The 15,168-nt window shown below is 40.8% G+C and overlaps 1 long non-coding RNA gene across 1 annotated transcript in view; it reads left to right on the top strand.

Moving 5' to 3' along the window:
* The window catches only part of LOC132820769 (uncharacterized), a 66,233-nt gene extending 51,937 nt beyond the window's left edge, over positions 1 to 14,296 (top strand). Inside the window, exons 2-4 of the long non-coding RNA XR_009645238.1 lie at positions 9,377 to 9,433; positions 10,053 to 10,099; positions 13,022 to 14,296. This is a non-coding gene — a long non-coding RNA (uncharacterized LOC132820769). The remainder of the gene's footprint in view (positions 1 to 9,376; positions 9,434 to 10,052; positions 10,100 to 13,021) is intronic.
* Positions 14,297 to 15,168: the final 872 nt, after the last annotated feature.

The raw sequence follows: 15,168 nt of genomic DNA, 5'->3' as shown, positions 1-15,168 counted from the left end.
GCAAGAGGATTCACAATAGGGTTAAAATCAACGAGGTAAAAACAATGACTGCAGATGCTGGAAACCAGATTCTGGATCAGTGGTGCTGGGAAGAGCACAGCAGTTCAGGCAGCGTCCAACGAGCAGCAAAATCGACTTCATCAGGACTTGTGCCTGAAACGTCGATTTCGCTGCTCGTTGGATGCTGCCTGAACTGCTGTGCTCTTCCAGCACCACTGATCCAGAATTAGGTTGATAGGTGGCATATTAAATGCACAACATGAAAATGCCAGACAATTACCATCTTCAATATGACAAAGCCTGCAGAGCCCTGATTTATAATAAAGAGCATGAAAATTGGTGAATTCATTAGCAAAATGCGAGGTATCACCATTAAGAAGAAGACCATTGGATCAGATACATAAATTCCATAGTTAATAGTGAGGTCAAAGGCTGAGTATACTACAACAAGTGACTCACTTCTGGAATCCCAAAACCTACTTATAAGATACAGGGTGAGTGCAATGTTCTGCACTTGTTTCAATGACTACAGCAGCATCAACACTCAAGAAACTGGATACCATCTATTTCAAAGCAATTCACCTGATCAGTGCTCTATTTATGAGATTGAACATCCATATCCTTCACCACCAACACTGGCTGGATTATGTACTATCTATAAATTAACTTGACCTTTTATTAAGGGAATGAAAATCTAAGTGCAAAATAATTTGAAGGTTTGAAATTACATACTTGCAAGACCAAAAAACAAAACAAAAACCAAAATAATCTCTGAAGTACGCGTTGTTATAATCATGAACTTGACCATATTTACAAACCTGGCTAGGGAACAATAACTTTTATTTTTAAAGTCATCAAAGTACGTGATCCAAGGATTCATTAAGAGCATAAAGGCACAAGATTTCATGGTTTAAACAAACAACAATAAACTTTACTATTCAAGGCTGGAACACTAAAACAATCTGCAATACAAAGAAGGCAGTTCACCACCAGCTTTTCAAGGACACTGGGGCTGGGCAATAAATGCTGGTCCATCACTGATTAGAGTGCACTTTAATTTTTTTTATTATTCATGGGAGGAGAGCATCATTCTCTGGGCCAGCATTTATTGCCCATTTGTGAGTCTGGAGTCGCAGGTAAGAATAGCAGTTACATTCCCTAAAGGACATTAATGAACCAGATGGGTTCTGTTTTCCTGACAATCAGCAATTGGTTCATGGTCATCTTTAGACTCGGATTTCCAGATTTTTTATTGAATTCAAATTCCACATGGTAGGATTTGAACCTGAGTCCCCAGAACATTACCTAAGTTTCTGGGTTAATAATCCAGGGATATACCACAAGGCCATCACCTTACTAATTTTTCCTGATGTTTCTCTTATCATTTTTGCCTGTCATGTGTCCTGGGCAGTTCTGTCAGAGATACTGGATTGCGATTTACCCAATGAGTGGCTGTAAATGGCACTTCTACCCTGAGGAGAAAATGAGGACTGCAGATGCTGGGCATTCCTGATGAAGGGCTTATGCCTGAAACGTTGATTGTCCTGCTCCTCAGATGCTGCCTGATCTGCTGTGTTTTTCCAGCATCACACTTCTCCCCCGAGCAAAGACTTTTGAAGCCTGAAGACACAGACAGAAGAAATGTGAGCCTGGTACTTTGGCTGATGGGACAAAGAGCAAAAAAGCAACACAATAAGTGGCTACATTGTGGCACAGTGGCTAGGTGGTTATCATAGCTGCCTCACAATGCCAGGGATCCAGCTTCGATTCCACCCTCAGCTGACTGAGTGGAGTTAGCACATTCTCCCTGTGTCTGCATGCATTTCCTCCAGGTGCTCTGATTTTCTCCCACAGTTCAAAGATATGTAGGTTAGGTGGATTAGCCATGGGAAATGCAGGTTTGCATGGATAGGGTATGGGGTGGGTGGGAGTGGATCTGGGTGAGATACTCTTCAGAGGGTCAGTGTGGACTCAATTGGCTAATTGCCTGCTTCCACACTTTAGGGATTCTCTGATTCTATGAAGGAATGAAAAGCAGGGATGCTGTCAGCATCCTGGCAGTCTCATGGTGAATGCGCATTATGACAACGAGCAAAGGGCCTGGAGATGTGGTTTGGCTCAGTACATGAGCTGGGTATGTATCTCTAAGCACACACTGTCCTTGTCGCAGCATTACAATAATAGTTGCTGCATCCTGATGTGCAGCACTAAAGTGCATAAGCATCCTGTAAGTGGATTGGAAATAAACTATGAAAGTGCTTAGATGCTGACATATATTGGATGCCAATGTCCATTGATGTGGGGTATATGTGGCCAGTGCCTGCTAAGTGTGCCATGAAGTGTTTGTGCCCCGTGTCCAACATGGAGATCCTTTGGAGCTAACAGTGAGCTGATGTTGAGATTGTATGGCATGTTTGGTAAGATAGGAAGCTGAATATTAATAAGGTGAAATGGCCATTAACAAGATGTTTAATAAGCAGTAATTCCCTTAATTAGCAACTCACCATTGCCTCATGAGAATCTCAGCTTGCCATTTGTGAAAAGCTTAAAAGATGGAACAAGATGTTCCCAATGTTATAATAGACTTCGCCAGATTTCTCACGCCATTCTGTCACATATTTCAATATAGCCCACATCACTCAAACCCTACAAGATTCCACCAGAGTCAGCATGTATTAAAGAGTGGGAAAGCAAGGGTAACATGCACTTGGAAAGGCAAGGACTATTCCTGAGATGCTGCCTGGCCTGCTGTGCTTTGACCAGCAACACATTTGCAGCTGTATTCATGAGAGTTGAGAAGGATAAGAGGGGATCTATTTTCATTGTACAAAATTCTAACAGTGCCAAACAGATTATATACAGGTAGAATGTTTGCTCTAGTTGGAGAGTCTAAAACCAGGGGATACATTCTCAGGATATGGAATAGGCCATTTCAGACTGAGATAGGCAAACAAATCTTCACAAAAGGTAGTGAACCTGTGGAATTTTCCACACAGAAGAGGTATGGGGAGTAAACAAGAATATGACATTGCAGTAGAGGATAGGTGTTTAGCACTGCTGCCTCACAGTGCCAGAGACCCGGGTTCAATTCCCGGCTTAGGCGACTGGCTGTGTCGAGTTTGCACGTTCTCCCCGTGTCTGCGTGGGTTTCCTCCGGGTGTTCCGGTTTCCTCCCACAGTCCAAAAATGTGCAGGCCAGGTGAATTGGCCATGCTAAATTGCCCGTAGTGTTAGGTGAAGGGGTAAATGTAGGGGAATGGGTCTAGGTGGGTAATGCTTCGGCGGGTCGGTGTGGACTTGTTGGGCCGAAGGGTCTGTTTCCACACTGTAAGTAATCTTAATCACATTGAAAGGTAGAGCTGGTTTGAAGGGCCAAATGGCCTGTTCCTGCTTTGAGTTTCTAGAACAGTATAAAAAAACTTTTCCTGGAGAAGTTCTGAAACCTGAAAGTCAAATAACATTGAAGGACATTTTTTTTAGTTTTCATGTTTCTTTAAATATTGTGCTGCATAATTTAATAATGAAGCACAATTTCATTAATCTATGTATAAAGTGTTTATTGACAATACTGATATATGTGTCTAATGCAGTAGTTTTTAGGATTTAATTGTTAATGGACAGTCATATCAAATCCATAATGACCAATGTAAACGGAGCAACATCAGAATGTACCACTTGCAAATGTATTTCTACGTTTAAAAGTTTATTCAGCGTCAAAGCTGAAGGCAGATCTTTTCGTACAAAGAGACTAGAAATACGAAGCAAGACAGCCCGCATGGAAAATATCACTTGGCAAGGCAAGCAATCAGCTGAATAAATGTTGCTGACATGACCTTCAGGAGAACAACAGGGAAGTTGTTCAGAAGTTAATGCTGTCAGCTGCATTTTCAGAGCCGAATACGTACAAAAGGCAGGTATGTCCTGCCACAGTGTGTGAACAACACCCCTGACTAAATTCCAAGCACGTTGTAAGCATCCTACAATTCATGCCCGAACATATGTTGAAAAAAAGCCTGAAGCCTGTAGTTCTGCCGTTTGTTTTTACGGAGTAACATATTATACTAGGCCGTAAGATTGTAAATCAGTCATGGAAGTGTCCAAATTTTTAAATCTGATTCGAGTAACAGTTTTGACTTTCAGAAAGAGCGAATAATATGTTTATGGGGATAAATAATGAAGGTAGTATAGTTCATAATGTCACAGCACTGCCGTGGGAATGACTGGTACTGGGGTTTGTGCGGAGTAATTCTGACCTCCGAGACAATTGTTAGAACAATTTTTGAGACACTGCTTTGATTCGAAGCCAAATCTTGAAGTTGCTCTCGTTCACCGTTTCCCCCTCCCTTGCGCATTTGCCTGCTTTTCCTATTTAGTTTCAAATTCCACTGATTACATTTTATTACGTGGACAGTCGGAATTTCCCAATCAGCAGGCTAATGGCCTGAAGCCCAGCTTCCATGAGAAACTGATACAGATTTAAACAGTTGCAAATAACCATAACCATACATTGAAGGCGGTGGAATGGGTTATCGTATAAAAACATATATCGGGGCAATGATTCCCAGAAATTCCCCACGGCCCTTACCAATCCCCGGGTTTTACAGGAAGCAGGCCTGTATGACCTGGCCTCAAGTAGGAATATTTCAAAATCCAGACTGCTGCAGTTAAGCAGGAGTGGGCTGTTTAAGAAAACGTTCTTCAGATTTTTTCCTACGACCTGGGTATATCTGCATTATACGGGCTGTTAGAGTTAAAAAAAAGCACAAGCTGCAAATTCCTCCCCCTCCCTCCAGCCTGGAAAAGGAATCCCTCTGGCAAGAGCAGAACAGCAACATCTCACTTTTGACTAGTAACAAGAACTTTATTCAATCTTGGCTCCGCCGAGGCTCAAATAAAAAAAAACTCTGGGGCATAATAAACTGCGTTTAAGCCTCCGTGATCTCTAAGGCAACAATATCGCAAATGAAGTGAGCGTCGTAAAGTCGTTTATTTATCAAATAAATATGTCTATTGACATTTAAAAACTGACATTCCATTCCTGAATGCACGGAATCGTTTCAAAAGCGGAAGGCAAAAGCCAGTGGATTTTCTGGACCGAATTCAGTGAGACTTGGCGAATATAAATGATGTGGCTGCCCCGACAACACCATGCCGGATTAGTAGAGGTCATACATACTTTCGGCAAACACTTCCCCCGCAGCCTGCCCTCAATTCCGTGCACCACCTTTTCAGTGAATGCTGCAATAACATTGGCAGCTCCAGACTGTACTGGAGAGTAGGTGGGTTTCTACAGAATACGGTCTGTGACGGAAAACAGCAAATCGGAAAAAAAGTCAACATCGGCTCTTAGTTGCACTGGAATAGATAAGACTTTTTTTTCTGATCACGACTTCTAGGCTTTTACTTTAAATGCCTAAAAAACACATGAAAAATGTAATGGAAAAATCTTTCTCAATGGTAATAACCATTGAGAAAGATTTTTCCATTACATTTTTCATGTGTTTTTTTTCCCGAAATAAGTCACTACCTTTTAGGACATTTGACGATCGACAATAAATGCTGACTTGTATCAACCACGCTGCTATCTCGAAAAATGCCTTCCCACTTCTTAAATCCCAAGTTTTCATGTTTGAACAACTACTTTATTCTCTCTCGTTAGGATAGACTGAACCACAAACTTTTTTTTATCTGAACAAACAGGTAAATGATTTTCTCACAGGCAATATTGTTAAAATGGCCTTTTAACAGACACTAGAAAGCTGCACTTGTCATACTAGTTTCTATCCTTCAGATGACCTTCAGTCACAGCTTCTTCCAGGTACTTTGAACTGGGTTTGAATTTTGTGTGTAGCAAAACGATTGCATAAAACAACCTCTGACCACTTTAGTATTTAACACAATACTGGCTTGGAAGCAAAACAAAAAAACAGTTCAACTGTCCATGCCAGAAATCTGAAACAATATCAACAGAAAATGGTGGAATATGGTGTCACCACTTTTGAAAATTTACTTCTTCTGCCCAGAGATGGAATTTGACATACTGCGAGTTTTCAGAACATTTTTGTTTTACTCTCTGGCATCTATTTAGTGCATTTAAACTACGAAACAATAACCAGCTGAGGAAGGTGAATTGGCTCTCTTACTGATTTTTTAGTGTGCAGTTTTAACATTTCTCTTAAAAAATATAGCATCTCAGGAATAGAGAATTCGACGTTTCGAGCATAAGCCCTTCATCAGGAATAAGAGAGAGAGAGCCAAGCCGGCTGAGATAAAAGGTAGGGAGGAGGGACTAGGGGGAGGGGCGATGGAGGTGGGATAGGTGGAAGGAGGTCAAGGTGAGGGTGATAGGCCCCCTGCCTCCCTCCCCTTCCTAGACCTTTCCATTTCTATCTCGGGCGACCGACTCAACACAGACATCTATTATAAACCGACTGACTCCCACAGCTACCTGGACTACACCTCCTCCCACCCTGCCCCCTGTAAAAACGCCATCCCATATTCCCAATTCCTTCGTCTCCGCCGCATCTGCTCCCAGGAGGACCAATTCCAACACCGCACAACCCAGATGGCCTCCTTCTTCAAGGACCGCAGATTCCCCCCAGACGTGATCGACGATGCCCTCCACCGCATCTCCTCCACTTCCCGCTCCTCCGCCCTTGAGCCCCGCTCCTCCAACCGCCACCAAGACAGAACCCCACTGGTTCTCACCTACCACCCCACCAACCTGCGCATACAACGTATTATCCGCCGCCATTTCCGCCACCTCCAAACGGACCCCACCACCAAGGATATATTTCCCTCCCCTCCCCTATCAGCGTTCCGCAAGGACCACTCCCTTCGTGACTCCCTTGTCAGATCCACACCCCCCACCAACCCAACCTCCACCCCCGGCACCTTCCCCTGCAACCGCAGGAAATGTAAAACTTGCGCCCACACCTCCACACTCACTTCCCTCCAAGGCCCCAAGGGATCCTTCCATATCCGCCACAAGTTCACCTGTACCTCCACACACATCATCTATTGCATCCGCTGCACCCGATGTGGCCTCCTCTATATTGGTGAGACAGGCCGCTTACTTGCGGAACGCTTCAGAGAACACCTCTGGGCCGCCCGAACCAACCAACCCAATCACCCCGTGGCTCAACACTTTAACTCCCCCTCCCACTCCACCGAGGACATGCAGGTCCTTGGACTCCTCCACCGGCAGAACACAACTACACGACGGCTGGAGGAGGAGCGCCTCATCTTCCGCCTGGGAACCCTCCAACCACAAGGTATGAATTCAGATTTCTCCAGCTTCCTCATTTCCCCTCCCCCCACCTTGTCTCAGTCGGTTCCCTCAACTCAGCACCGCCCTCCTAACCTGCAATCCTCTTCCTGACCTCTCCGCCCCCACCCCACTCCGGCCTATCACCCTCACCTTGACCTCCTTCCACCTATCCCACCTCCATCGCCCCTCCCCCTAGTCCCTCCTCCCTACCTTTTATCTCAGCCGGCTTGGCTCTCTCTCTCTTATTCCTGATGAAGGGCTTATGCTCGAAACGTCGAATTCTCTATTCCTGAGATGCTGCCTAACCTGCTGTGCTTTGACCAGCAACACATTTGCAGCTGTGATCTCCAGCATCTGCAGACCTCATTTTTTACTCTTAAAAAATATAGTTAACTGGATCAATATGAAGGAGCTTAAAAACGTGTTGCTAGAAAAGCTCAGCAGGTCAGGCAGCATCCAAGGAACAGGAGATTCAACATTTCGGGCATAAGCCCTTCTTCAGGAAGGCTTATGATCTCCAGCATCTGCAGTCCTCACTTTCTCCTCAATATGAAGGAGCCCAATACCAAGGTTTCCTCAAGTGAATGAAAGAGAATTTTATTACCAATTAACTCTGGGGGAAAAAAATAAAATTACATCAAACATGCAAACACAGGTACTTAAAAACTTTAATAGAGAGAGATTCTCTGGTATGGGCAAGAAGAATAAAGTCTACATAATTTAGAGTCTGGAAGATGTTACATTTATAATTTGAGGCTGCAGTGTTCAATGTTGTCTGTATCATCAGAGGCAATGTTTATAGATATCTTTGAGTTCTCAGTTGCTTCCCCAATTTTTCACTAGTCGCTGTCTTTAAGATGATGAGAAATAAACAAGGGAAGACTCTTTCAGCTCTTGTTGTAACAAATTTGTTTTTCCTTCTTTCTTCTGCTGCTCAGAAACAGCTGCTAAAATAGAATATTAGAATCCCAACAGTGCTCATAGTGGCCAATCAACCCAACAAGTCTACACCAACCCTCCAAAGAGCATCACCCTTACCTTATCCCCAAAACCCCTCATCTCCCATTACTAATCCACCTAGCCTGCATAACACTGTCAATACGGAGCATTTAGCTCAGCCAGTCCACCTAACACACACATTTTTTGACTGGGGTTCATTTATGTATTCCCTTGACTGGTATATTGCCTTTTCAAGAATCGGTAGACAGCCTATCATGTTTATTCTATGCCACATAGCAGGCAAACTGAAATATATAAATTGAAACAAGTGATGCCAATTTCTTGATGCCTGACTTATTTGACTTGTTTCAGTGACTTTAGAGAAAATGGTCATTTCTGTTCAGATGGTTTTGTTTATTTCACATTGGTATCCTGAACTTGCCTCGATCTGTAGTCAGGTGATTGCTGTAGCCATTTTATGTCAATACTTGTCCTTTTTAAACCATTTTTAGTCCATGAAATTCTCAGGTATTAAGTTTTGATAATGCAAGTTCAATATTTATAGTCTACTTTTTACCAATATCACCCAATGGCAGGCATCCATTGCTAAATTCCCAAATGGAAGACGAGTACTCAATCATTTAGATTCATTTACCATTCCTTTTCAGAAGTGAAGAAGGAAGCAATTTGTGCCCAGGGTAGCTTTTCTTGGGGAGCAGTGTTCGAAGTGCTGTAGCTCTCTTTTCTCCTCGGAACACGTATGTTCTGTCTTTTCACAAAATCATCCAATTCTCTTTTGAATGATTTAACTTACCAAAGCTTATTCTAGATTCTATATATTGGCACTTCATATTTCCTCTCTTCTCAAAGCCTCTGCACAACCTCACATTGTCTAAGCAGTACGAGATACATTGTGGTCCTCAGACTCTAACATTATTGATTAGCCACCAGTTCAGCATTGTTTTAACATTTAGTTGGTGCTTAACAGATGATTAACAAAATTTGTTTGGTAAGGAATGGGTTGTCATTTCTATCGCCCTGTGGTATTGGAGGTTGTGAGTAAATAAATAAATGCGTAACTAATATGAAATTTGGTGGCAAACATCAGCATTAATAATGAAAAATTTGCATAATTTTATTGTTTTATTAATTTCTGTGTTCTTCTAGATTCCAAAATGCTGGTTGCATTGTGCAAAAGGTGAACGTTGGAGGAGGCAATTTTAGGTGAATGGACTTTCCTCTTTGAAGGCAAATATTTAACCTCTACTTACCACTCAACACCTGACAAAAAATCTTAAAACTTGGTGGGTAAGGAATTGTAGCCATTAAGCCACATTTTGCTGTGTTGCCACACTCTGGAAAACTACCTTTCAACAGCGTCATAATTACATAATCTACAAGCAAAAAAAAGTGCCATGTTTTCAGAACAATGACACTTCTATTCCTTTGTGTTTGCTTCATTTGCTGACTTGCGTGTGAAACATTTCTGGAAATCAGCATTTTTAAAAATGCCAGCATTACAAAAAGCATGCTCCAGCTAGATTGGATATACTGAAAAGATTGAGCTGTACTTTATTATATACATCGAGAGCAGTGGCTCTCATATTTTTGGTCAAGGATCCTCTTAAATCAATAATTAATCATGAACACCTCAATCTAGATTATACTGTGTCAATGTCGTGCAATGAGTTTCTTGTATGGAATCAGGTATTTACTAACAGATATCGGAAATGGATTTGCCTGCTTTTCACTGTCTATTCTTGATGTAATGTTTGACAACGACAGTAATGAATCATTCTCAATTCTAGAAGGCAAACTTAGATTCTACTGTTCTCTCTTTCAGCTTAATTGCTACCTCTCTCAAATGAAGATGAATTCATCTTGGTACCTGTAAGTTTACCCAGTGATCTTCATGATACTCGCAGCAGTTTTCTATATGTGCTTCTGTTTGCTTTGGACATGGGAGGCACTCCAATCCCATTTGGCTTCAAGTCCATTTCTGGCCGGTGTCTATTTGCGTACTTTCGACCACAACAACCCCTTAAACATAGGACCTTGAATGGTGATCCATGTTGCTCACATATAAGCCTTTTTCAATTATACATGCATTTTCACATGAATACAGATTAAGAACCACTAATTCAGGTCAGAAAAGAGACAATAAATAAAATGTCAACCTTTTTCTCCCCTAGGCAGTGACGATGAGGTCTAAAGCAGAGACCAATGTCCTCAGAGACCAATTTCCTCAGAGGAAATACAAAATTCTAGCACATGGAATACTGTAAATTGAGGATAGCAAGTACAGCCTGTATTATGTTTATTAGCTAGGAATATAAATTGTCAAAATGAAGATGAAAAGGAGAGCTTTAGGGTGACCCTCTCTCCTGCTGAGGGAAATGCTTAGTTCTTCCACAGTGCTTAGAAATTGCAGTTTTTCTCTTCCTGAACTTCTCCTCTTGGTTAACTATAATATTATATGCATTAATATTCCTGTGATATATTTCCCAATGGTGTTTGCTTTACTTAATTTGTTCAGCCATGGGACTTGCTCATTGCCAAACCTGATGCAAAAGGGCATTGGGGTTTTTAAGAGAAATAAGGCCTTTGCTGTCACACTTATGTGTTATAAAGATGCTTCATATTTAACTTTTCTTGAAGGACTTACATTTTGAAGGATTGTGGAAAATGGATTGTTTTGAAGTTCTATGGAAATACCTGGAGTGAATTCATTGAAAGAGGTCATTGGTTGGTCACTGTGGGCTTGGGAATTTGTTTAGACAAGGCTTCCAGAAAATTTATGAAACCGGTGATAATTTTTGCTTTGCTGTAGACCCTTGGAGAATGTGTTTGAACAATGACTGGGTGAAGACTGCCTTGGTGATTGGGATTTATTTGAAGAAGGGGCCTGTGTGGAAGGGTTATCTAGATCTGAAAAACTCTCTTGTTGAGTTCAGAGTGAAACCTATTTTGCATTTTTAAAAGAGCGATTGAAAGCATTTATCAACATTATACATCCTGAGCAAGCTGCGTCTACCTAGACTACTGAGATTATAATGCACGATTAGTGACTTGACCACACATCAGAACATCAGAATAACAGATCTTGGAACATTTTCTTTTTTTTTGTCTTCAAGAATAATTCTAATTGCCAGGAAGGTAGTTTTTGAGTAGACCTCCACAGAGGTGTGTGTGTGTGTGTGTGTGTGTGACAGAGAGAGACAGAGATCTAGGTTATTTAGAGGGATAATTATCTGTATTTCCATATCACAACCTGCATACATTAACCAGTTGTTGATCTTCCTTTGAACCTTATTTTGAATGAACCTAATAATGTAGTGAACAATTACATTATTAAAGAAGCCTGGTTTATAGATCATTTTATTTGAAACCTGACTTAAATGAGGTATTTAATGGGCCACCTTGGTAACTGGGAGAAGTATTTTTCCTTCATGTTGTGATCTGTGAAACTAGAGCAACAGTGCACTCCTCCAGCCTGTTGTAGCAAATTAATCTGTTCAATTGAACATGGAATCTTTGCAGTTTATGTGGTTCATGCAGGAACATGTCCTTGCCCACTAATGGATTTAACCAAGTTTCAAATCTCAATCTTCCACTAACCTTTTATACTTCAATTTTATTTTAGTCCTACTTAAATCATTTTCAAATGACCACCTTACTCTACAGGCAGGACAGGCAGATTAACTAATGCTTTTACCGCACCACCAGGAGACTTGGGAGATTGATTTGATCTTTGAATTATCTTCAGTCATTTTTCTTGGCTGTCTCGGATCATCTGTCTACTATAGGAATATATATAGTACTGATACCCCAAAGCCTTTTTCTATCACTAAAGCAGCAGCATATTAGGATTCTTCTCCATTGAGATCCACCACTGTAAACCACATCCCAAATTTCCAGAAAGTCTGAGGATCACTCACGGTTAGCAGTCCATAAATGCACAAGTGCAAAAGAGGTGCACCACGTTGAAGAGAAATTATGGCAGCGTCCATACTGTGGGATGGTGAAGTCTGAAGCCCTGCAAAATATTTAGGAAAATTTGAATTGTTGTGGGATTGATTACATCTGAAAACCTCCCAAAAGTCATAGATCCTCTGAGCTTTGAACAGAATTGTCATCAAAAGTTTTCCAAAATTGCCAGCAAATCTGAGGCGGGTGGGTGGAAGTGACAATGCCTTTCCTCCTCAAAGATCTCCTCTCCATGAGATATTTTACCTTTGTGTATTGTTGCCTGTCGAACTTGGAAGTTGACTGGACAGTTCTAATATAAAGATGTATATCTTGATAGTCATATAGACACTTTGATGAAATGAGGTGGGGGACGATTAAAAAGAAGATTTAAAAAATTAATGAGAATGCAGTAATATGGAAATGTCATTGCAATACAAAATGCAAGTCATGGAGAAGTTTTTGTTTTAAAAATTGCTTTCCATATATAACCTCATGCCTCCTGAGGCACTGAGTCATGCTGGATTACTGCACCACAGAAATCTTCCATTCTGTCTTATCTCATCAAAGCAGTTATTTTTCACAATGTGAGCTCAGACAGAGTATTGATAAACTGCATGAACTGGGGAAAATGTTTCTGCTTTTCTTTCTGAAACAAAACATATAAATGCTTCAAGGAAGTTAATGTACTCTGTTCAAAAGTCAGTATTTATTTGCATGAAGAAATATTTCATATTTTACCTACTCTCAGATCCATAAAATAATTGCAGGCATAAATTTATGCTTGCTCATAGTGATTAGTGGTTCCTGATAGTGAGCACCAGGCATGTGTGTAATTTGTTCCAGGTTCACTTGTTCCGGCCTAGCCAACTAGGAATATTGGATGAGAATCAACAATGCTCTGTCTTCTGGCTTTGAAAATGATTCTTTGACAACTTTTGTGCACCAAGCATTCATAATATTTCTGAGGAAGGAAACAACTGGAAAGCAGATGAGGTTTTTGTCCCGTTTGTGAAGTGTGGTGAACAGATGGCGAATGCACTAGATATTTGCATTTGAACAAACATTCTAATCAGTTGGTAAAATTGCCACATAGATGTGTAAACTGAAGGTTTGTGTGAAGATGTAATCTGCAAATATTTCTGTTTATTTAAATATCATTGTTAGTACCTTGTTTACTAAACTTAAATTACATGATATTCTGTTTTATGCAATGTAAGCATAAGTCCTTGCAGCAATGGTAATTATATGTATAATTGTTGATAAAACAAGTTCTCAGTATTTTATAACTTTATAATATCCCAATTCAGGTAAATTCTTTAACTGATGGGGCATATGTACGCTATCAAACATCCATATTTATGCGTATGCACATCAGCAAACATATCTTATCAATTTTTGCTATTCTAAATGATCCAAATGATTTTATTAAAATTGAAATAGCTTGATTCAATTTATCGCACTGTAATTAATTCCTCTATCCTCATTAGAAGCACTGCAGTATCAGCACTGGGTGTAATTATAACACGATAAGATCAGGTAGGAAGTTACCACTATAAATGTTGACAGATGAGTTTATAAAAGAAGCACATAAAATAGGACAGAAGGTATGACTTTTAACTGATGAAATATACCTAATTATTTCCACATCTAATTCCAACACCTCAAATCTACACTTGATTTTAGACTACATGTTCAGCTTATATGAGAAGCCTGTTAAAATCCTACATTTGCGTACACTCCATGTCAACAGTTCAGTTATAAGTTGTGATGTCCTAAATTATGATGGGAAGCATCATCGTAAGCCCATCATTCCATCATTATACAGTACTTGGGAAAGATGTGATTTATGCAATGAGACATTGATTCAGACAATTTTTATCATAGATATGGGAAAAAAAATCACAAAAACATTAAAATAAGGCCATTATGTGCAGCTTTAAAACTTGTGTTAATGTCTGCGCATGCTTGACCAAATATCTCTGCCTTCCAAATTCAGGACTTCATTTGGCCTTGAAACCCACATGCTGTGATATGTCCATGGGCATGTATACGTATGTACACATGTATGTATATAATATGCTTATAATATATGAACACACACATTTACGTACTCTAAATTGTCAACAGAAATCAATGTTCACTCTAAAATAAAGAATCCAATAAATAAACTAAGGTTTGTAAGATGCTTGATTTTGTTGCAATACAGAGACACAAAAGAAATTGTCAATTGTCAAACAAATAGGACTGAATGATGTGGAGTTTGGGAAGAAATCTTAGAGAATTGTGTAAGAAGTCCAGTGAGGCCTTTCTTGATGTTGGGAACAATTAGGTGCTTATCCTCTGGACTACTATCTTGGAGACCTGGCACCAACGTCTTTTGGCATATTCCTGGTCAGTGACCACCTTGTGCTTATCTGGATGCTTGCAGCTTTGCTGTTTGGCCTTTCTGTATTTTTCCCCCTGAATCTAAATGCTCATAGGACTGCTGTATTGCTTTGCTATTTAACACTGAGACAAAGCCATGATTGAGACTGCACTGACCCGGGTAGCAGCCTCAGTCCAGGCTGGCAGGATTTGGAGTTGCAGCCTTCTTTTGCAGTTCTCAGGGAAGGGACTAGTCCACCTCTGCACCACCATGGTCCACCAGGACATTGAAATTGAAATTGCCAGTCTCCCTTATTTGGCATGCTATCTGGGAGTGTGTACTGCAGGACAGTTTCAAGAGTGCCAGTGTTTGTCCAAGGCTTGGCCTCCTCCATTGCCAAAACAAACCACAGTGCCTATTGGAGGAACAAAACCTTATCTTCCACCTGGGCACCCTAGAGCCCGGAGGACTCAACATTGAGTTCTCCAATTTCAAATAACCTCTTTCCCCATCCCAACTCCCTTCACTGCCCCTCTCCCTCATTGTCACTGCTCCCTGCTACCAATCAGACTCATTCTTCCCATTGACCAACTAGGTCATACCCTCTACCTGTCTTCACCTATCC

Source organism: Hemiscyllium ocellatum, chromosome 12, assembly GCF_020745735.1.
Source record: "Hemiscyllium ocellatum isolate sHemOce1 chromosome 12, sHemOce1.pat.X.cur, whole genome shotgun sequence".
NCBI lineage: Eukaryota > Metazoa > Chordata > Chondrichthyes > Orectolobiformes > Hemiscylliidae > Hemiscyllium > Hemiscyllium ocellatum.
Note: the sequence above shows the minus strand (reverse complement) of the source record. Positions and strands in the feature narration are given on the sequence as shown.